General features: G+C 37.6%; 1 protein-coding gene across 3 annotated transcripts in view; it reads left to right on the top strand.

Annotated features, from left to right (window-relative positions):
* Positions 1 to 23,947, top strand: part of shank3a (SH3 and multiple ankyrin repeat domains 3a) — a 255,900-nt gene that overhangs the window by 91,378 nt on the left and 140,575 nt on the right. The window lies entirely within an intron of this gene.

Genomic DNA, 23,947 nt, shown 5'->3' with positions numbered 1-23,947 from the left:
TTGTAAACTCAGTTGTCAGGTAAAAGAGCTGTGATCTCTAACTGTACACTTATATGGTGGACAAGGTAGCTGTGTCTAATAGATTGGAGAGTGTATCGAAAAAAAAACAAAACAGATGTGGTGCTGTGCTTGATCCAAATGTACCAGGGCACCACACGCTACTATGTCACTGCTGTGCTGAGAATCATCCACTACCCAAATAATACCTGCTCAGTGGAGCTTCCTTTCTACTGATAAATGGGAAAATTGTGCATAGCAACTGATAAAAATTGACCTATATAGTAAGTGGATCTGACGAATGATACAAGATGAGTGCACCTGATAAACAGGCAAGTAAGTGTACATTTACCTTCCACTGACCTCCATTGTAAGTGATTTTCATGTCATTTCCTGTTCTGTTCTCAATACAGGCAAGTAGTGTAAATGATTCTTTGTGATGTTAATACATACAAGATACAGATTAAGTTGGAAAAAAAAAACCTGGAGTATTTCTTTAAGAGAGCTTATTCATTAGACACCTCTACCTATAAAATGTTTCCCCAATAATCTTCTAATAGATGGTTATATGACTGCTGTTAAAGCTGAATAATGAATCATTCCCCCTAATGCCTTCAGCACTCTTTTATTCAGAAAAAAAAGCTTTTTTTTTCACAGCAGTGAAGCAGCATCACACTTTTTTGAATATACAAAGGAGGAGAATGGGGTATTGGAAAATAGAATATTTCCCAGACTTCCTGCAGTTCTCAGAGAAAAGCCATAGTATACACAAATGCTAACTATGAATGTTATTTATGTGTTACTAAGCATTCGACAACATAATGCATATTCTTTATGTATTATTATCTTGAATGAAATGGACCTTTGTTCTCCTCGTGCTCGTGTAACGGAAATGATGGGCAGTGTTTGCTTTAAGCTTTCTCTGACCAGGGCAGAGAACACTTGAACTCTGGGTAATGTGGTTCAGTCTGTAGGTCAGTAGCTTCTAGTGGCGGTTAAAGCAGAGATGTCCAGCTCTGTGTTTTAATTATAAAAGTGCACACACAAACCATATATGTTGTAGGTGGATATATGGATGGATGGGTGGACGTATGGATGGATAGATGGATGGATAGATAGATAGATAGATAGATAGAGCTGTGGGCAGTGGTTTACATACACTTATAAGGGACATACATGGCAGTTTTGGGATTGTGATTTCTTCAACTATTCTTTTCCACAAAAACATTCACAAATGTTGGTTCTTTTATAATTTTATTGTGGGTTTTCTAAAAATATGACAAAATAAATAGGGTTAAAAAAACAAAGATTAGTAATTTGGTAATGTAGAAAGTTCTATATCTTTATATACACTATGGCCAAAAGTATTGATACCTGACCATTATACCCATATGTGGTTCTTCCCCAAACTGTTGCCACAATGTTTGCAGCACACAACTGTATAGAATGTCTTTGTATGCTGTAGCTTTATGATTTCCCTTCACTGGGACTAACAGGCCCAAACCTGTTCCAGCATGATAGTACCCCTGCGCACAAAGCATGGTTTATAAAGACGGGTGTAATAGTCAGGTGTCCACATACTTTTAGCATATCTTCTCTGTGCCCATATAAATAGGGCTAGTTTGAGTGGGCTACATGAGTGACTGAGCCACGAGTATTACAATGGGAAAGGCTAAGGAGCTCAGTATAGATCTCAGAAAGAAGATTATAGATTTACATAAGTCAGATATGTCAATTTCTATATAAATTATATTATATTATTTATAAAATTACAAATTATATTATAAAAATACTAAGGCCATCTTTAGGAACATGTGTTTGCAATTACAAAGTACATGGAATAGTTGTCTCTTTGCCAAGGTCAGAAAGAAAACCCGAACTGTCACCTTCTGCTGAGAGGTAATTGGTCCTCATGGTCAGAACTAATCCAAAAACCACCAAAATAAGGTCTTGACATGAATTAAATGCTGCTGGAACACAGGTGTTGTTCAGAGTCTGCCGAGCAAGAAAGAAGCCCCTGCTTGAAAATTGGCATCTTCAAGCTTGACTCAAGTTTTTTGCTGATCACATGGACAAAGGAAAGGGATTCTGGAGAAGAGTTTTGTGGTCGGATGAATCAAAGATCAAGTTATGCTGTACATATACCAAATATTAAGTGTGCCAAGTGTACCAAATATTAAGTGTGCGGACATGTAACCAAATATTAAGTGTGCTTTATGTATATTTTTAACCCAGCAGATTGTCTCTCTCTCTCTTCAGAATATACACAACAAATTTATAAAATAGCTTAATTTGTGAATTTTTTGTGATGAGACAAGCATGTGTTCCAGTCATTCTGTTACAGAAAAAGAAAAGTTGCAGAAATCATTGAAATCCCAAGACATGCATTTCCTTTACAAGTGCGTGTAAACTTTTGACCTCAGCTTTAGATAGAGAGAGACATGAATATCTGGACAGGAACATTATATACAGTGATGGATAGATGAATGACTGGATGGAGAAGGACGCATTGGCAGGCAGTTGAGAATATAGATGAATGTATAGTTGGATGGATGAGCTTGCAGCTGGGCAGATAAAGAATAGCTAGCTCGTTGGACAGGTGGTTTGGCAAACCTGTGTGTATGTATTAGGGGTGTAACAATGCAGCGTATCATATCACATAGTTCGATAAAACGTTCTCGATTTGATACGTAGTATATTGAGCAATACATTCAACAAGTTGCATAATAAAGCGGGCTATTCATCATTATGTGAGCTGTAATAAACATTTAATATCTAAAATCTCCTCTGAAATAGTAAAACAAATCAGGATAAGCTATGGGGTTTTGACAAAAAAAAAAAAACCACAAATCACCTAAGCACGCTGTTTTTCATGAGCTGATATGCTAGCATGCTAGTGTATTAGCTTGAGAAAGGGAGCACATTTGTCATTATTAAGTTTAAATTATTGTACTTTTATTATGATGAATATTTTAATCAAGTAAAAATGGAAACCAAAGTCAGGTTCAGGCAATGCTTATGTTTGCTATAGGGAAAATGTATCCAAACCAGACCATAATGAATTTATCGAATTTAAATTTTTTGAGTATTGTTACACCCCTAGTTTGTATGGATGGATGAACAGATGAATGAATGGATGGTTTGATTAATGAATGGATGGATGAATAGATGGAAAAAAAATCTACTGGATGCAATGTTGCATAGAAAGCAAAAAAAAAAAAACTCAACTTCATAGTCTCTGCCAAGAACCAATATCCAGCTCAACACTCCTCTGACAAACATCTTCCCTCTGGTGTTTTTTTCCCCCTTTCTTATTTATTTGGTTTTTGTCTTGAACAGCCCTGGGGTTGTATAGCTGCTTTTGAAGGCAGCCACAAAAATCAAATCTTCAGAGAGCTGCATACACCCAGCTACAACACACTGCCCATCACTAGAATCACTGTCAACCCTGCAAACATATTACACTACATATGTCAGCAGCAAAATGTGCAATAACAGGTTTATGACCCTTCTATATGCCATAAATATCCATTTCATAACTGCCATGGTATTAGTGATACAAGAGCTTGACACAATGGTTCTATGAATGGATTTATGACACACAATAACTCTTACATTTACTGTTTATATCTGTTTAGCCTTTATTTCACAATAGAATGTTCATATTCACAGTCCTGCAGGAAACAACCAGTCATTCCTTAGTTATATATCAATATAGAAATTTACCCTCCACTACTAAAACCATATGTTTTGGTTGGCTTTCTAGGATTTTAATGGGTTTATCTGTCTGTGGTGTTGTCGAACCCATTGTGCCATGTCTGCCAGCTTTCTTCTGAGCTTTCTGCTCAGTTCAGCGACACTCTATTATTCTACCCTCTATCATTTTGCTTCTGCTTCATTTTTGGCTGCCAGACATTATGTTTCTGACCATACTGTGATATATGTGATATGGCAGTACTTGGACCTTATTACTGTTTGCATAATGCAAGACGATGCTCAGGTGCTAACTTGGTACATAACAGTGTAATTGTAAAAAGGGATAGGGTTAGCATGAAACATTATCAGGAGGTGTTATTAGACATGCTGTTGCAATATCCAGTCAAATCAACTCCTCCACAATTAGGTTTTACTTATAGATTTCACAATGATAGTTTAGTTAACTTAGATAACTTAGAGCAGTCAACTCCATGTAGTCATATTTCTCGCAGTCTGAGAAATACAGTACATACAGAGCTCTTGCATAAAGCCAGTGTTTCCTTTGATAATGTCCTTTGTACTTCTCCACTCAGGATTTTACCAATGATTACAACCATATTGCCCAATTATTGCTGCTCATGGGCAAAACACTAAACTGGTCTACAGCAGTAGGTTCTTGAGGAGGTGAACTCACTAAGACAGATTTTAGACTCTGTTTTGCAACATCTTTGAGTGTACTCCTAAAATCAAGAAAGCAGGACAATGTCTACTTTTTTTTAAAACATGAAACCAGAACCACTGCTGAATGTCTTAAAGTTAAGAACGCTAGCAGGGGACAGTGGATGGAACAAGCTGGCACTCATCACAGCTTTCCACAAAGGGTTCCAGGCTGATGTACTCTCAGAATTAGCCTGTTGTGACAGCCACTTGACTTTGGACAACTGTGTAGACCTAGCGGTTTGTCTGGATTGTTAAAGGAGAGGAGATAAAACGTTTCACTGCCCTATCTGCCTCACCACGATGAAATTCTGAATCCCATGCAGATCAGTCATGCTGAACTCACCTCTGCAGAGTGCCTATTAAATGTTTTTTTTTTTCTGTGGCGAGGCTATCCATGTCATCACACAATGACCTACACCTCCTCCTGATTGCGAGACTCTTCAACCAGGAAGGCATGTAGAGGACCAGCCATGCATTAATGCAGTGAGTCAGACACAGGTTCCTTCCATTAAACCTTTTGTCATAAAACTGACCCTGTACAATGCATAGACCCAGTTTGTCTTTCTTGCTCTCATCAACAGAGAAACCATGGGGAGCTTCATCAACCAGAACTTGGCCAAAGTATTACAAGGAAATTAGAGCTACAGCCACTTAAGTCACAATTTATGTTCATGCCCTGGATGACAACACATTGGAAAGTGCATTATCATGCATTGTGCCCTTCCACTGTATAAACCATGGGAAACATGGTGCGATTTTCTATGAAATCACAAAGGTTGATAGACACCTGGCCATCACACCACATGTACTTGTTGAACATCCCATTTTAGATTTAGCCCCCCATTGCTGTTATAATAACCTCCATATAAGCTTTCCGCTAGATTTTGGAACACGGCTGTGGGGATTTGATCATACTGCCACAAGAGCATTAGTGAGGTCAGGCACTGATGTTGGGTGAGGAGCCCTGGAGAGCAGTCTGCATTCCAGTTTATTCCGAAGTTGTTCATTTGGATTCTGTGCAGGCCACTCGAGGCTTCCACTCCAACCTTGGCGAACCATGTCTTCATGGAGCTCACTTTGTGCACAGGGACATTGTCATGCTGGAACAGGTTTGGGCCTCTTAGTTCCAGTGAAAGGAAATTGTAATGCTTCAGAATACAAAGTCATTCTATACAGTTGTGTGCTTCCAACAGTTTGGGGAAGCCCACATATATGTGTAATGGTTAGATGTCCACAAACTTTTGGCCATATAGTATATCTTCAGGTAAGTCACGGATGCAGGAAACTAATGCATTAATACATCGGCCCCTTTAACATCTTGCAACTCATCAAATAATTAACTTATAAACTCGATCTGTCGAGACAGTAGCACATACCATTTTCCTTCCATCTTTACAATCACAACTCCTAGATTCCTGGTCCCTTGACGAAGGAACCCATCTTGAAGGTCAGCCAGCCTACATCTTCACTCCAGACATCAGGGAAGTATCTTATGGACTGGGAGGGATGTAGTAAGCTGCATCCCTGCTTATGACATCTTTGAACACATTAGAGATCTTCATACTTGATGGTCCGACAACCACGTATCACATCCAAGAGGTTGGGGGGATCCTCAGCACCACCTAATTTGTCACTTGACTTGCATAACTGTTAACAATCCCCTGGTTATTAATTACGCACACATGTTGTCTTCCAAACATGCATTGTCCTACTCCTGCTTTCATCTGGTGACAATTCCATAGTATCAATTACAATTCTGGTTTTCACTTAGTTCTGCTTTGTTTGTCTCCTCCTAACCTAGTGCCTGTTCTTGATTTTGGGTTTGTCTGCTTTGGTCTTTTAAATAAAACCTGCATTTGCATCCAAACCCTGTGCAATCTCCTGACATTGTGGGTGTTAACTCACTTGTGTAAGCCTCTAGAACAGAGTGTTTTATCAGCAAGTTCTTCACCTCTACAATGGCAGTATATTCAGTGAATCTTGACATTTTTTTGGAAAAGTATCTTTAAGCTTTTGCTTAAATCAGGAAAATTATATTTTGATGTTGGGGTTTGTACTAAGAGGGGGTCCTGAGAGGCAGGTTAGTTTGGGAGCTAAATGGGTTTGCCACTGCACCAACAATGTCACGCTCTCTTTTTCACTGCCTCACACTCGGTGCAGATGGATTTATCTCTATGGAAATAGCAACCACATTGGAAATGTGGAAGGTATATACCACTAAGTTATACTTGTGACTACATGAAAATGGACCTTCTTCTTGATATGTATTTAGCACAAATGTAACACAGCTGATCATGTTTTTAATCAGTGACTCAAATGTGTAAATATCAGATGGGACATGATCAGCCAAGGCTTTTTTACAGGCACCACTTTTAGAATTAAAAAACGTAACTTTGCTTAGTTTCTAATGCAGGTTCAGTTTTTTTGTAGGACACTGCTACACAGAATTCTATACTAGAAGGGTGATGATTCCATTCATGCTCCATCGTCTCTTAATTAGAAAATCTATAGCTTCAGCATTTTCAGCTGACTGCATTTAGTTTGTCTGAGTGGCTCTGCGTGTGTCCGTGTGTGCGTCCGTGTGTGTGTGACTGTGTGTTCACAAATTAGTAAATGCTAATTGAATGTTACTTCATGCATTGTTTTTGTTAAAGTGAGTTTGGCCTCCTGGGTGTTTAATCCTATAATAGAGAGCAGCTCACCCATACTGTGTGTGTGTGTGTGTGTGTCTAGCCCTTTGTGAATATGAATTTATATGAATTTCCCCATAATGATAGGAATACATGACAGCTTCATTTTTGCCTGTGTAGTTAGACATAAACAATAGAGGCAAGTGTAATGTGACTACTGAGGATTGCTGCATAGTTACAGATCAGTAACATCAGCAAATCATATGTAAAAACATGTGTATCAGCTTCTGTTTTGGTTCATTTAATATGTTTTATTTTATGTTCACTTTTGTTTAGATGATAGTTGAACATTTGACCAGCTTCAGAAGTTTTTATGACTCTGCCACTGAGTGGTCCGTCCATCTGTCTGTCCATGAGATTTTCGTTAGAGCAATATCTCAAGAACAAGTGGTTGAATGTTTATGTGGATTTATTAGGAATTATGATTGCAACCAGCAGATGAACTGATTGGTTTTTGGAATCGATCCAAACAGGGTCAAGGTCACAGCAAGGTCAAATGTCTAAAATAGTTTTTCTTCAAAAGCTTCCTTTTGATTTGTCATACAAAAAGATTCTCGAGATTCTCATTAGCTTCAGCAGATTCTCAGCTTTAAATTCCTCGGCACAGTTATCTGCTGCAAACCAGAAACAATGATACTGGCAAAGAAATACTTTGCAGGTATTTCTGTCCCAGTAGAGAGATTTACATTTCTACAGCTGGTCTGGTTGCTTCTCCACTCTAGTCTCAACTTATGCCCTGCATGTGGACATGCTTATAGGATGAATAATTAATGTAGCGTTAATGTAACAGAAGTTCCTGTCAGGGTTTAGCAACATTATGCAGATGACTGTTTTTTTTTTTTCTTAAGTTATTTGTTTTTTTGTTTTTTTTACCTTTATCTTGAGTATTTCTCATCTTACAAGACACAGTAAAGTCTGGTGTTTGGGCTCATTCTTTATTTACCTGATTTTTGACATGGCATGAAATATTAGAGAGTGAGTCAGCAGTGCTGGAATGATCCTTCAGGACACGTAATTAGGAGAAAAACATATGCACCTGTTCTCACGTCAACACACCACAGAGACTCAAGGTTTGGACTCGAGCCAAAACCCCACAGAGTGAGAAAGGAGATGAAGGGAAGATAACATGCTACAAAGAGCAATCAGTGTTGAAGTTGTAAACATATGGCTGTCGGACAGCATGCATAAAATAAAGTGGCTCAATTAATTAAGAGATTACAGTCCACGGCCATGCACACATACGACACAAACATACGTAGCTGAGTGAAGTGTTTTCTTGCAGGCTGGATTCTCAAGGCTTTTTTTTTTTGTTTACCCTCGTCGGTGAAGTAAGACTAAGTAGAGGCCAGGGGTGATCAATACTGGCCCAGCAATCTCAAAAATAGTCTGTCATAACTGATTGACCTGATCTACAATGATGCACACAATGTATATCTTAACAGAGCTCTGATCACCAACAGGAGGCAGACTCAAAACTGATTATTGCCCCATTAATATTATTCAAACATTTAAATGAAATGTATTTACAAATAGAAAAACATATTATATCATAATATAATATAATATAATATAATAAGTATATAATTAAGCATTTTAATGAAGCACTCTTGTGTTCTTTATAAAAAGGAATACAATGTAATAAAAAATACCAAATGTAACATACATGGGGAAACATGACACGCAGGTTTGTACTCAAAGTTTCAAGCATGTTCAAGCATCTTAGTCATAGTCCAAAACACAGGCAGACAGATCTAAACAGGTAATCAGACGCAGGTCAATATCAGTAAACCATACAAAAAAGGACAAACAAGCACTAGATAAAACAGAACAACACGCTTTGGAATTGCAGAAGAAATGCACAAGATGTCACTCTATTACGGGGAAATGAGGATGGTTAAACAAGGAACATGTGCAAAAAATCAGAGAAGTAAACCAAAGGGAATAATCCAAACAAAACTACATGGCATTTGTTGTTATGGCAGCCACAACCACAATTAGTGGCACTTAAAGGAAGAGACACTAATTGAACAGTAACAGCATTCTCCATATCCATATTATTTGGCTTCTCCTTTTCTTTTGAGGTTTCAGGACATAAAACTGCAAACTGCCAAAAGTGCAAACTGAGCGCTGCCTGTTTGTCAGCATTTTACTCTAAGGTGGCATCATTGGCTTTTAAATTGTGATGGTCACACAGTGTGAACACTATATAGTCTGCATGTCTTTGTAAAGCAGTTTTCTTCGCCATGTCGAGAGACAGAGTCGTGCAGCGTGAGCAGTAGTTACATGACAAAATTTCTCTGACTTTCAGTGGAAGCCTCTCTTAACCAAATACAATCTGTTTGATTTTTTTTTAGACTAACTGGGTTTATGTTATACTCGGTTGCCTTAGGTAACCAGTTTTATCTAGACCTGATGTATCCATGAGTTATGGGCAGATTAGAAGATAAAATGTACATGTAATTGAAATATTTCCTTATTTAGAGTCTTTTGCATTAGTAGCTCAAAGCCTTAACCACTGAACCGCAACTTCCCAAGTCTTAAACTTACACACAGTTATGTAAGTATAAGACTCATTTTGAGCTTGACGTGCTGAAATTTTTGCTGGACAGACTGATTAACAAATGAATAAACAAGAGTGTCACTGTTGGCTCCGTAAGCATGATCCCTAACCCTTGACTGCTCACTTACATGCATGGATTGGTTTGTAGCTCTCTTGTAAGTCGCTGTGGATAAAAGAGATGCTTGTGGATGTCATATAAATAAATGTATGGGGAAAGGAGTGTACTGAATACCGTAGCTTAGAACACATGTCTGTGTGTATTCATACTCTCCTACACATCAAGAATGTGTAAATTGAAACACATTTATACCTAATCGATCTTTAAGTGTGCTGTTTATGTACTTGATTTTTCAATACTACAGGCACGAAAAAGCACAGCAACACATGGTTTTGTTGCTCAACTTTAAATAATTCCTATGTTGTAAAACCTCCTTTTTGCAATCAGGTTTATCCAAGCATGTATCCAAACTCTCTCAATCACTTATGTTGGGAAGAGAGCACAGCTTACGTACACTCACAGAGCATGAGATTACTTACTTCAAGTTTGATGATTTCCTAAGTGCAAGGGTAAATTAAGGGTGAGGAGAAATTAGCCCCTTGAATAATAACCATGCAATTGGCCTGTGTGAGTAAGAAAAAGAAAGCAGCAGCATGGAAGAGAGTGTGTTTCACGGCAGGGTCTTAAGTGCATTGTGGAGATAAAGCTTTTCTTACCAGAGAACCCAATCAGCTAGACCCTGCACTGCAGAGAGATAAAAAGGAGACTGGAATTGACTTTTTATGTCTTTCTGATCAGTCATTGAATAGCAGAAACTTTCTTGCAGACTCCAGGACAAATTTCCATTATTTGGCTACTTACGTACATAAATGAATAAAGATTGAAATTAGGGCTAATTATCAGCCTTTGGGCTAAAGACAAGAGTGAAATAGCATTTTAATGAGAAAGGGGTGTATGGAGAGGAAAGCCAATCTGCATACTGTGTCCTGAGAGTCCTCAAAAGTTCAACTGAAATTCTATTACATGAAACACTTTTCATTCACTTTCAGTCCTTGTGTTTAATTTGGCACCTCCCTCAGGGCCATACCTACTATCTACTGTATCTAGGAGAGTTTCCTTCTCAACACACTAAACATTAGAGGGAGAGGATTGAAATGGACAAACTACATACACTGATACAAGTTGGTGTTGTTTTCAGCGTGGAAACCATTGATGGATTCACAGACAGCTTTATAATAAGATAATTTATATTCAATGACCAAACATATTGACTGCCAAGTCACATTATTATGAAATTATTAAAAGGAATAAAATATGAGCTCCAGACCAAAACTCTTGACTTTCTGACCTTGAAGGTTTTTTTTTTTTTTTTTTTTTTTGGCATAGCCTGGTCTCAGCAGCAGTCTCTATACTCCTGATGTCATTTCCATAACAAGTTCCTGGATGACCAGACTATGCTCAGTGAATCTAAATGTGGATTTCCAGATGTACTCAAGATACACAGTAGATGCAACTTATATTCAGCAGCTAAACAAAAACTTGACACTCCATAAACGTTCAGATTGTGTGCAGTTTAAAAACCTTAAAACCTAAAAACATTAAAAATGTTTACTGAAATAAACTAAATGAAATGCCATTACAGTGTTATTTAATAGGAGAAAAAATGGTCATGTTTTGCTGTTAGCTCTTAAAAACAAAAGAGCAAGAGCTTCTTTTCTCATTCACGATTTTCTAGCAACGCTTAGTGTCATGTTAATGAGAAATCCAACAAAGAATGATCTAAGAACTAAGAGTGGAGACAGCAAACTTGGACTCAATGTTCCAGGATGCAACGTGGAGTAACAATATAGTACCATGTATGACTAAAACAAGGACCGAAATGAAATCAGTAATTACTTTAAAATGGAGAATAGTAACTTGCTAATTACTGTTTGGCTAGCTGATGCTAGAAAATATTTAACAGGAACCAGTGGAGCATTTACACTAAATGTTCTTCAATCATTCGCCTAATTACACAGTCTCCTACATGCCAGTGGAGGGACAGTGCTACTCAGAGAAAAAAAAAACAGGCTTTAGTCGTTATACTTCAAACATTACTGTTTGAGATTGTGGTGTTATGGAAGTAGCCTTCAGGTGCATTTTAGAAATCTCTGAAATGTTCAAAAAGTTGTAAATCTTCTAGTCATTGTGGAGATTCTGGGCTCTAAAGATTGTCGTATGTAGTGACAGTAGCTATGAAGTACGGAGTTTAGCGAAGGGTCATTTTGAAACATCAGTTATGTATGAAGTGCTTACTCTATACAGTATTCATATTATATTGGTAGTATGGTGTCATGTCCCCCGCGGCTGCTCCACCTGTTTCTGTCCTGCACCACTCGGCTGCACACACCTCACCTCAGTCGCACCTGAATCCTAATCAGCTGTTGCTCAACATCCTACAAATACCTCAGAACTTTCACTTGGGCATTGCAAGTTCTTGGCAAGGACTTTGCTGCTGTAGTGTGAAGTTTATATCACCATAACTGTTTTGAGTTCTCTATGAAATTGCCTTTTCTAGTGTAACTCTTGGTTATTGTTCTTCTTGTGCTGTCATGCTCATTGTGTTTTCTCTTTGAGTGATAGTTTGTTGTTGGTAAATTGTCTTTGTGTCCTTAACTCAGTGGTAATTCTGTATTGTAGCTCCTATCGGCTTAACCAGCGTTTGTTCTTCATGGTTGACTAATTTATGGTTGACTACAAAATGCTGGAGAATGTCTGTAAGAAGTGAGTCCAGACTTGGACTAATTAGAGGCTCACTTTTCAGACCACTCGGCTCAAAACACCCAGCTTTATACCGTGATGTTAGAGCAGCTGCAGTTTGGTTTATCCATTGGGATTACATTGGATTATAGAATGTAGAATTACTGGTAGATAGGATTGGGGGAGTGAAGGTCATTGTATTGGTCGTTGTATCATGTTGTATTGGTTACATGCATGGTGATCCAGTCAAATATCAAAATATTTGTAGAGGAAATGTCATTTCATTTTAATGGGTGATTATGGAAAAACGTAAGTCTTTTAAGTGATTAATACACACACTGAATGAACAAGTTAAAAAGGTAAAATAACGATAAGATGAAATTTATGAATCTTCTGGGAAGTTAATTTATTAGCAGTGTCTAAGTTCCATCAAAGATAAAATACAAGATGCAAAGTCAGTAAGAAGTAAAATTTAAAAAAGTAAAATTATCAGTATACATGAAGATAGAATTAACAATTTTGGCACTTTATACATACTGTTAATATTGAAACTATTCAAATTAAATGTATTCTGTAAGTGTTCTACAAAAGGTACTATAAACAGTTATTGCATTTAATATAGTATATAATTTAAATAAATGAATATTAATTATGGGTGTGCAATGTGACAAAAATTATGTTCTGATATTGAAGACTGATTCTAGACCTGATTTCTATAATACATGCTGTGGGTCAGGATATATAGGTTTGCAAGAAACTGCCTTCAAAAATATTAATGTTCCGTTTAAAAAAATCCTTTTTAATGTCTACAAAAGTAAATTTCTTTATGCTTAATAGGAGGAAAGAAAATTGTTGTTATTATTAAAAAGACACATTAAAAACTATTTTTAAAAATGTGATACGTGCAGTATAATATATGGTATTATTAACAAGCGATGTTTAGATGAGTAGCTGATGGAAGGGCTATATGAATGTGAACGGTTGCTTGTACAAATGAGTATTTTAAGAATTTGGACATGAACCATTGTCTGAAGGTGTATGTGATCTGTACCAGCATGCTGTGTAGTGGATGAGCTGTGTTGAAAAGGACTGAGTCCAATTTATCCCCCATCCTTCTCTCTATTAAGGTCTTAGAGAGTCCAGGCTTCACCTGCCTGCACAATCTGCTTTCCGGACTAGTTTTTTCCCCATTTTGTTCATTTTCCACCCTAGCATACTTTTGTGAAGAACAGCACACTTGTGGACAGGTAGAACGGGTGCAGGAGTACAGTTCATGCCTTAAATGAAGCCAGCTTTATACCTGATATTAGCGGTTCTCAGACTGGGGGCCATCCTGTACCCACTTAACGAGTGACTGTAATGCCGTCAGAACAGTGCCCCGTCTCTTGTACATGCTAGCTGTGGGGGGGGTCAGTGGTACTATCCTCAAAGGGGACCTTAGACTAAAACGTTTGCGATCCGCTGCCTTATACTGCAAGCTAAGAAAGGAACAGAAGCAGGCTGAGACAGATGCTTTGTGTTATTAATGCAGTGACTGTTGCCTAGTTGACAGTGAGTGGTTTTGGCTTGGAAAGAATAAGAAACACTAGCAGAATACTGAGGACCTGGCTTTATATTCCCCATGGGTTCTGAGTCAGAGAGCAATTACTGACCATGCACACACAAACACACACACACACCTACACACACCTTAAACTGACTTTTCCTATGGGGTGGGCTTTACACTGTAGAGTTTTCAGCCCCGATTTTGCACTCGCACACAAAATCGCACATTGTAAAAGATTTCTTTGGTTGTTCTGAGATCAGTGGTTTTAGAACACATAATGTGACGAGCTCACCGCAGCCGATTTAGTTCCACTGCCACCAAGCAGCCGATGACAAATATGACCGCTGGTATGGTGCTCATCTAAAAGCTTCCAATAGGTGGACGACATAGGATTACATAACATTCACAAGACAGCTACAAATACGGAAGTGCCAAAAGCAAAACATTAATAAAACATGCTAATGGACAGAAAAAATATCCTTATTACCACGTACTAGGCCCAGGCAATATGACAATATAACATCAGTGCCTTTATTAATTATTTCACAATACAGTTTTACTGAGATTTTGTGAATATTGTGATATCTTTCTGTTAAAATCTCTTTTTTTAATTATAATTACAAACTGACTGGAAGCATCTGATATGATGTTAAAATTATGTACTTAATCTTTCAAATTGTAAAATGTTAAAAGGAAAAAAAAAGATTTTCCCCTCATTTTCAGTGTTACATATTTTTATTTATTTGCAGGTCTATCATTAGTGTATCTTTATTTTATTATCTGATATAGAGAGCACATTATCACACAGTCTGTTATAGAATTTGGCCATGATTTTGATGGGACCATGGTGTACAGTGTGACAAGTACTAATTTTAAAAGACAGCTGAAATCGCAGTCTAAAACCGGCTTTAGTTCCAGAAAATACCACAAAGTCATCGTCACATATTCCTACCATGGCCGTAATCATTTATAGTAACCTGAAAGTGACTCTCTGTACTGTTTAATCACGCCAGTGATGGTGCGGTAATCACTGTAGTGTGACAGTTTGAGTAAATGAGTGAGCCGTGTTGGGATAGATCAGTTCTGTCTTCACTTACTGTGTATACACATGGCATACATATTGTTGTAGCAGTCACTGAAAAGCTAAAATGAGAAATTGTGGAATAATAACTCCATCCTGGTACCTCATATTCCTTTTATGTCCATTTTTTTCATTTATTACTCAAACAAGTAACAGATTTTTTTTCAATGAACTTGTCATAAGGGACATGTGCTCAGTGCTTCAGAAGGAACTCTGATGGCTGCTCTAAAATACTGAACCTATAATGACTGAAACGAGGGGGCTCACGGTTTGTGTTATTCCACATCACGGTGCAGGTTATGGGTTTGAACTCATCTGAAATGGGAATATCTGTATGAAATGTGTTTAGTCATGCTGATAACCTCATCTCGTGGGCCAGGCTACTCTGATTCCTCCAAGCAAGATTTATGAGTAACTGTAGCGGACACTGCTCGAGCTGACACTGTTTACACATTGGGACTGGGACTCAGATAATCTGAATGGGGTGTGTTGTGGGTAGTTTGGGGTTTTGGGTTAACTCAGATGAGAAACAACATTCAGGAAAAAGATTACACAAAATACCACCATCAACCTCCACTGGGAAAAATCACTTCTGTCCGAGTATGTCGCTGTTTATTGTAAGGCTGTGCTCCATAACTTTCACTGTGGTTCCTGTTGGTTTATTGAATTCTGTGTATGGGAGCAATGGAATACACATTTATACATTTTTATATATATGTATGTATATATATATATATATATATATATATATATATATATATATATGTGTGTGTTTATATATGTGTATGTATATATATATATATATATATATATATATATATATATATATATATATATATATATATATATATATGTATATATATATATATATGTATATATATATATAAGTTCTGTTTTAGTTGAGCTCTGAAAATTCCACATACCCATAAATTCAGTATAAAATGCTAGGACATTTTAATCATCGTAGGAGTACTTGGCTTTCTCGATGAATTAAATATGATTCTGATTTTGGGGAGCTTGTCTAAAGTGCCTAATGCAAAATTGGGCAGTGAGAATAGTTTAATTTTCTCAGTACTGAGGTGGTAGTGATTTTACTATCAACATGAAAATGAAGTAGCTTTTTAGTAGTTAACAGATTTTAGCATCCGTTTACAAAGTACCGTTGATAAATACTACATTGCTTTATTTTTAAGACAAAATATATACGTGTTGCAGTTCATGTGCTGGTTTTTCTATCACATCAACATAATAGCTTAGTTAGTGAAATTATAAAAGGAGCTTACCCAACACTGATTTTCCTAGTTTGTTCCGTTTGCTGGTCGCCTAACATTTCTTTGGATTGGTTTGCCAGTCTGCTTTTAAATAAAACATATTTCGCAACTGCATTCGCTTCCGCTGCATGACATACTATAAGAGGAATAAAACACTTTGGGACATGCTGTGTGAGGGAAATAATCAGCCTCGGGTTGGTAAATGCTTTGCAATATAGTCATTAATATTAAACCCCCTTAACTTTCAATCGGAGGAAAAATAGTTCATGGAAAATATACTGCAGATGGATAAAAATTCATTTGAAGCATGTAATAGTTTCTTTAAAGACCAACTGAACAATAATGAGCAGTACAGTTATTTTATTAGTATATTGGAATTTCTGATTGCAAATAAAGAAGTGTGATTGAGCCGCTACGCACTGTTATATTCCTGCTGAGTGTGACAGACCAAACAAACAGAAACGTTTTGTCTTATAAGACACTGATCCCAGGGAAATGCTTTGGTTTACCACCACACAGACGTACACATACCTATACAGACGTATACAGTCGGTGTTCTCTATCACTAATTCACTGCTGACCCTTGCTTTACCACATTTTATTCAACTCATTAGCAGAGTCTATGTGAGCTGAGTGTGTGTGTGTCTGTGTGTCTGTGTGTCTGTGCGTGGAGTGTCATCCAACATATTAAAGCCATGTGCTGTGGGAAAAGCTGAATAAAGTGTTTGTGTAATGTGATTATATAAGACAGAGATAGAAATTTCCTCCTGCTCCTCGTCTTTGTCTTGTTAATGCAGAGAGCAGTGGCTCTGGTGAAGTAACATGAGTTCAAAGCTGCATTTGATGTATTTCTTTTAAGACATATAGAGACTCTGTGATGAATATGGGTACTCTCCTTCTGTTTCCCTGTGTCTCTCTCTTACACACACTCACTTTTATCTCAATCTCAATCTCTCTCTGGCCTGTTGGATTGTGCTGGTTTTCTTTTGATCAGTACAGCTCTGCGCTGGAAAACGCCTGTATGTGTTTCATAAGCACTGGCGGAGACTGGACTAATTCATTATTGATGAAATGGGAAAGAGAAGCTCATAACGGGTCACAGAAACTGTGAGGAAGCTGCAGCGTGTGAGTATGGCAGTGAGTTTGAAGAGTTTGACGAGTGGAGTTTGTGGCTGCTGAGAGTAAGCGCTTTAAAACAGGTTTGGTGTGGAAAATAGAGATGCCGAGACATAGAGCGACACATAGAATGATGTTAGCACTTGTACTGTCTTAATTGAAAGAAAAACTCTGCTTTTCCCTGTGATAGAAGTGCTGCAAAGTGGCTTTCATTAACATCTTAATTTAACATATTAATTCACATTTTTGTTTATGAATCATGATTTCAGTCAAAAAAATGTATTGCTAATAGATAACAAGAAATATATAGTGTATATGTGGCAGTCTGAGGAAACCTGTCAGATGTTGCTGTGGCTGCATTCTGGAAAACAGTAATGCAATGTCAATAATGCAGTATATCAATGCTGATAACATACTTTGTCATCTTTACTTTAAGAAAAGCATAAATATATTTTACCAAAATGATTGGAAATATTTTCTATTTAGGCTTCTTTCTAACCTTGCTTTGGATTTCTGCCTGCGAAGAGCATATTTAATAAATATAGCAGTAAAGACAGTCTGTCTGCATAAACATCTTGCTGGTCAGCTAGCTAACACAGTGAATTGCAGGCTTTGTTGTATAGCTACATGTTGTAGAGAAACACTCATAAGCCTGATCTGTTTAGTTTATAATCAGATACCGGCTGTCAAAATGTCTGAAACGTACCTGTGCTATTGCATTGTCAAACCAGAGAAGAGCAGAATCTTTAAATGCAGTTTTTCACTTTTGAGTATAACCAGACTTTAAAATAATAGAACTTTACTTGTGATTGCGAGATGCACAAGTACGCCACCCGTTATGCCACAAGCCAAGAATCTGACATAAATGAGACAAATATACTAAGCAATTAGCACACCTGAATGCTGAGTTAGACAGCACTCTCCACCACCATCATCAAAACAGCAACTGAGAGAATATCTTGTGGACGAATGGTGTTGCATCGCACTAGTACAGTTCAAAAACTGTCTTCTCTTGGTTTCTCTGATGTACAGATGATTGCATCTCTTGCAGGAGAGACAGTAAAGAACTCCTGTGGTGATGCACAAGAAGTGAAGACTGACAGAAATTGATCCTTAGGCTCTGTGATTTCCATGGCTGTGTTAATGAGTTTGCATGTTGAACATCTAGAAAGCCTGCTTCCAGGAGTGCTGTAGATTATATATGACAGGTCATTGAAATGTGAAGAAAGAGGAAATAAAAAGCTTGAGCTTTTCATCTTTGCAGGTGCCAATGCCAAAGATATCATCAGTGTGTCTAAGAAATAGTTTGGATACATGTCTAGTTAATTCCTCAAAAGTTTTTTTTTTCCCCTGTGTAGAAAGGAAGGTCTCAGTGTAGTGCCCATGCAACCACCGCTTATCTGAGAGTAAAAGATGGACTTGAAGCTGAAGCAGTTTAGTGTGTTTCAGTGGGTGGGTCGTTTTCCAGTCATGCACCAATCTCTCAATCCATTTTCATTAGGGATGACTTTGTACAGGCTTCTGAAATGCACTGAAAAAGTAAAGGGCTGCTGTGCAGGGACTGTTTGAACATTTAAAGATTTTAACAAATGTAGCTTAAAACAGAGACGTCCTGTTTCTCTGGTAGCTTTGTAAGCTACAGTTCAATTTTTATTACATCTACAATTACTGTATTCTTGAAGTACACTGCAGGTATCCTCTGGAAATACTGTATGTATTTCTTATGTATACTGTATATTCCTATTTGATTTGTTCAAGGTAATTAAACTATACATGGCAGGTGTAATTGCCTTGTCTAGTGAACTCAAGCCAATTATAAACAGAGCCAGGGTCAGCTGAAATAATCAGATCTGATTTAGCAATGCTCACTGGACCCATTTCATATTTGTAAACAAAGCACAAACAGTAAATTGCTTAATGCGGAATCGTAATTGACCAGAAATATAGCTTCTTTTGTTTTTAAACCAACCTTCCTCATAACATAACAACATTCTTCTAGGAGTTTGAGGGTATGCAGTCTAAAATAGTTACACCATTAATGTTATGCTATGCTGGTGTAGATGATGATGTCACTAAATATCATTTACAGGGGTGTCACTTGAAATATGAGTGTGTTGCGGATGGTGATTTAAAAGAACACAGCCACTGAACGGTATGTCCTTGGAGGTGTCTGAAGAGCTGAGGATGAGGGATATTATCACTGCTTTAGTGCTGTTCAGCTTCCAATCATCTCATCACTCTCTGATTAGATTCTAGAGGATGGCTCATTTTTTTCTGAGGGATCTCTGGAAATGATCCCTCAGGTGTACAGGGAAATAAGCTACAAGATGTTTTTAAAAACAATGTAGCATAATGCTTAACCCCATAATATCATGTCTTATTATTCTGTTATTCATCAAAGATTATTTCCCAGTAGCTACATGAATTATTTAGCAAATGCAGTGAATCTGATAGGAAATGGTATGTAGTTATGAGAGAGAAATAACAGAAATATAAGACAGGATAGAACAAATATACCTGTACAAATTTAAGTAAATGGTATTTATAAGGACATTTTTCTTAACAAAGTACATTTTAATATAGGTTCCTAAACTCAACAGCACTCTTCAAGAAAGGCCAGAGCAGGCTGTATTTTCTGAGGAGGCTCAGGTCTTTCAATGTCTGCAACACCATGCTGCAGATGTTCTATGAGTCTGTGGTGTCTAGTGTCATTTTCTATGCAGTGGTCTGTTGGGGAAGTAGCATGAAGGTGGCGGACAGAAACAAACTGGACAAACTAATCAGGAGGGCTGGCTCTGTATTTGGCATGGAGCTGGACCCTGTTCACATTGTGGCTGAGAGAAGGATGTTGTCAAAACTCCACTCAATCCTGGACAACCCTTCTCACCCACTACTACACAGTGTGCTGGTCGACCAGAGGAGCACTTTCAGCCAGAGACTGATCACTGCCAAGTGTCCCGCTGAGCGCTTCAGAAAATCCTTTATCCCTGTGGCAATCAAACTGTACAACTCCTCTCTATAAGTGCTGGGACTTTTCATGTGTAATGCATATGCAGTACATGTTCAATTCATGTGCAATAAGGGACTTTCATGTGCAATACAAATTTAGGTATATATATTTATAAAATAGGTATATATTTATTTTATTTTCTTCTTTATTTCTTTCTTTCTTCCTTTTTGAGAGTAATTGTAACATGGCAAAGCAATTTCCCCCTGGGATTAATAAAGTTCTTTAAATCTTGAATCTTGAATCTAACCAAATAATATACAGTTAGATTTAAACTACATTTAAACGACATTTAAACTAATCCTGTTTGAAAACGTGAAGTTACTAGCAGATACCGCGGTATGTTGAAAACCGGGGTATAGGGCTGGAAAATATAACAATATTCACTATATGGCCAAAAGTTTATGGACTCCTGACCATGACACCCATATGCGCTTGTTGAACAGATTTATATCTTTGCTGTTATAATAACTGTTAATCTTCTGGGAAGGCTTTCCACTAGATTTTGGAGTGTAGCTGTTGGGATTTGTGCTCATTCAGTCACAAGATCATGAGTGAGTTCAAGCACTGATGTCATGTGAGGAGACCTGGGGTGCAGTCGGTGTTCCAGTTCATCACAAAGGTGTTCAGTGGGGTTGAGGTCAGGGCTCTGTGCAGGCCGCTTGAGTTATTCCACTCTAATTTTGGCAAACCATGTCTTCATGGAGCTCTCTTTGTGCACAGGGGTATTGTCATGCTGGAACAGGTTTGAGGCCCCTTAGTTCCAGTGAAGGGAAATTGTAATGCTGCAGCATACAATGACATTCCAGACACTTGTGTGCTTCCATCTTTGTGGCAATAGTTTGGAGAAGGCCATAGTATGTGTGTGATGGTCAGGTGTCCAATATCTTTTAGCCATATAGTGTAATGATATGATATCAGTATTTTGATTTTTACTAACATTATGATTCATTCATTCATCTTTAGTAACCACTTTATCTTGGTTATGTTGGATCCAGTGTCTATTCTAGGAATGCTGATTGAGAGATACGAATGGATGGAACTCCAGTCCATCATAGGACTGAACACACACATTTAGTCACACCTAGGTTCAATTTAGAGTCACCAATCTACTACTGACATGTTTTTGAAAGGTTGGAGAAGGGGAGAACACCAGAGACCCTGGAGGAAACCCATGCAGACCCAGAGAGAACATGTAAATTTTCACACAGCCAAGAACGTGAGCTCAGGCTTAGAGAGACCCTGGAGCTGTGAGGTAGCAACACCACCCAATTTATGTACCAATTGTTTCATTTCCCCTCCTTTTCATCATGAAATACTTTTAATATTTATTCGAATGCTGAACAAAGATCTCTATAGTGAACCTTGTTGGGTTAGTAAAACCTTAACAGAATTATATATTGTAATATACACTGACCGACTATTTTATTAGGAACACCTGTGCACCTGCTGATGATAGAGAATGGTCAGACTGGTTCAAGCTGTCTGGAAGGCTATGGTAACTTAGATAACCACTCTATACAACCGTGGTGAGCAGAAAAGCATCTCAGAACAGACAACATGTCGAACCTTGAATGGGCTACAATAGCAGAGAACCACATCAGAACAGGAATCTGAGGCTACAGTAGGCACAGGCTCACCGAAACTGGATGGGTGAAGACCCCAATTTTCATCTGTCCACTTTGTTAAAATAATTTTGCACTGTGTTATTTTCATATTGTTAAAGGTATGCATAACTGGCAGTAGTATTTGAGAGAAAAGAGTTGATATGGAGTGCTCGTGGAGTAGGATTGTTTAGACAGCTGCTCATTCTATTTTTAGTGGTCCTAAAACTTTATTAGGAGTGAATTTGTTTGGAGAAGGGCATTTGGCACTGTTGCGCTACTTTACCCAAGATTTGAACAGAATTTTCTGTGCTGATGTGTCTACCCTTGATGTGTGGTGTGTAAGTTTCAGCTGTGTGTTGTGGAAGGTGCTTTCTAGGAATTTAGAGAAGAACACAGCCAGGGTGAGGGATATATCCTTGGAGGGATATATCCTTCAAGAGGCACTGATGAAGGATGTTAGCCATATTTTAGTGCTGTTGAGCTTTAAATTGTCTCATCACTCTGTGATTAGATTCAGGATTGCTCATCTTCAGCTTTTTTGTTAGTGAATGGGGCAAAGTCATCAGCAAGATCAAGCCATTTTGTCCACTGAATTCTTGCTTTTTAACTTTTAGCATTTACTTTTGTCTGCTCAGTGTTGTCGTATCTTGTTTGATCTGGCTCATAAGCGTGCAAGAAGGAGACATATTTGCAAATGGATACTTTGCTTCAGCTATGGACATTACTATGGTTGCAATACGCATTTGTATTGTTTAAATAAAAGAAATCACAGCCATTTTATTCATACTTTCTTATTTCAGGGGACCAGAAGTACTGAACCATTATTTGTTCTGTTATTATATCTCAGGATAAAAGACAGTTTTATCCTGTCTTTAAGTCATGTCTTTACAAATCAGCTAACAAAAGTTGATTTTATATTCAAGAAAAAAAGGGTACTACACTGTACCTTTCCTTGTCACAGGTGTGGCTCCCTCAAGCGTACACCCGTTGTACTTTTAGTTTGTATCTTTTACCCTGAAAGCTGTTACATATATTTTTTTTTTGAGAAAACTTGCCAGAAAACTTCAGACTAGGTGTGTCCATCGGGATCTTGCAGGATGGAAAAAAAGGTTTTTACTATAATATTGAGCTTTAAAGAACAGCTTGTGGAAGCTCTTGGGGAGGGTTGCCAGGTTTCAGCAGAATTCCCACTCTTAACTAATGTTTCAAAGGAATTGAAACTATTGAAAACAAAATGTTTAGGCATGGGAAAAGGTAGATACATTTTTCTTTTTTTTCTAAGTGTTTTTTTTTTTTTTTTTTTTTACAGAGGGAAGCAAATTATTTCCGTGGAGCACTCCTAAAAACATTTTTTAAATAATTTGTATATATATTAAAAATCGTAAAACTTGTACATTCGTTACAAATTTGGGAAAGCCATCAATGCTTTAAAACATAGTTAGCTTGCTAACTCAGTCACGTTAGATAGAAGGTAGAAAGCTTTCCAGAAATTTCCACATGGTGTCGGGTCCAGGAGTTGAATAAACTATGTTCTGCAAATTGCTATTTGTTGTTATAATTTGTGAATTAATAAAAAGACTTTTTTCCAAGGGCATAGTGGTGAAAAAAAAACTACTAATATAGACCATGCCCACTTTGTCTATTCCAAATTGTGTGCATTGTAGATAGCTCTTGCTTCCCCAAATTTTCCATATTTGAATAGACAGACAGCTGATTCATGTTGGCCAGTTTCTTCCATTTTTTCTTACCTTTCTTATATTGGATCTAATTTCTACAGTTAGAAGAAGTCATCCAAAGAAGACAGTTGATCACTTAAAACTCTAAGAACATCCCTTTTAATGGGCTGTAGATTTTCTCTCAAAGTAGATTTCATGTTATTTTCTAGGAAAACTGGGAAAGCTTCTCAGTTTGGCTCTCCT

This window comes from Pangasianodon hypophthalmus, chromosome 6, assembly GCF_027358585.1.
Source record: "Pangasianodon hypophthalmus isolate fPanHyp1 chromosome 6, fPanHyp1.pri, whole genome shotgun sequence".
Lineage (NCBI taxonomy): Eukaryota > Metazoa > Chordata > Actinopteri > Siluriformes > Pangasiidae > Pangasianodon > Pangasianodon hypophthalmus.
The sequence above is the reverse complement of the archived record's forward strand: the minus strand, read 5'-3'. Positions and strand labels throughout refer to the sequence as shown.